Source organism: Humulus lupulus, chromosome 4, assembly GCF_963169125.1.
Source record: "Humulus lupulus chromosome 4, drHumLupu1.1, whole genome shotgun sequence".
Lineage (NCBI taxonomy): Eukaryota > Viridiplantae > Streptophyta > Magnoliopsida > Rosales > Cannabaceae > Humulus > Humulus lupulus.
This window is the reverse complement of record NC_084796.1, coordinates 61,024,852-61,025,754: the sequence shown is the minus strand read 5'-3', so window position 1 is coordinate 61,025,754 and position 903 is coordinate 61,024,852. Positions and strand designations below refer to the sequence as shown.

At 40.4% G+C, this 903-nt stretch overlaps 1 non-coding gene across 1 annotated transcript; it reads right to left on the bottom strand.

Annotated features, from left to right (window-relative positions):
• Window positions 1–345: 345 nt before the first annotated feature.
• Window positions 346–452, bottom strand: LOC133833548 (small nucleolar RNA R71). Its single transcript, XR_009892923.1, has one exon. It is a non-coding gene; the product is annotated as a small nucleolar RNA R71 (small nucleolar RNA).
• Window positions 453–903: the final 451 nt, after the last annotated feature.

Sequence of the window (903 nt, the reverse complement as noted above, 5' to 3'; positions counted from 1 at the left end):
CTTCCTATTGTTACAGGAGTGAATTCATGCATCAGACCTCCAACCATTGCTGCAAATAATGTTGAGATTAAACCAGCAATTCTTCAAATGGTCCAATCAATTGTTCACTTTGGAGGTATGCAAATGCAGGACCCCAATTTACACATATCTAATTTTCTAGAGTTATGTGCTACATTCAAGATGAATGTGGTGAGCGATGATGCTATAAGATTGAGGCTCTTCCCATTTTCAGTAAGGGATAGGGCGAAGAGCTGGCTGATATCCTTGCAGGCGAATTCTATCACTACATGGGAGGAGTTAGCTCAGAAGTTCCTTGCCAAGATCTTTCCTCCAGCGAAGGCTGCAAAACTAAGGGGAGAGATTAATAATTTTTATCAGATGGAAGGGGAGTCACTGTATGATTCTTGGGAGCGATTTAAGGAGTTGTTAAGGAAGTGTCCACATCATGGTATAGAAAAGTGGATGTTGGTGCATAATTTTTACAATGGGTTTAATGGAACAACTAGAACAATTATAGATGTTGCAGCGGGAGGTGCTTTTATGAGTAAGAGTGCTAATAAGGCGTATGAGCTATTAGAAGATATGGCGATGAATAATTATCAATGGCCAACTGAAAGGGGACAAACAAAGAAGGTTGCTAGAATGATGGAATTGGACGCTATATCTATGCTTACAGCTCAAGTAGCAGCCTTGACAAAGCAACTACAAAAGACTACACTCCCATCTCAAGCTATGCAAGTTCAAAACCTATGTTAATTGTGTGGTACAACCCATCCACCCAACCAATGCCCTGTTCTAGATATGAAGAACATGCCTATGAAAGAAGTACAAGCTATAAGGAATTACCCGAGACAACCCAATAATCCCAATTCCATGACTTACAACCTAGGTTGGAAGAACCAT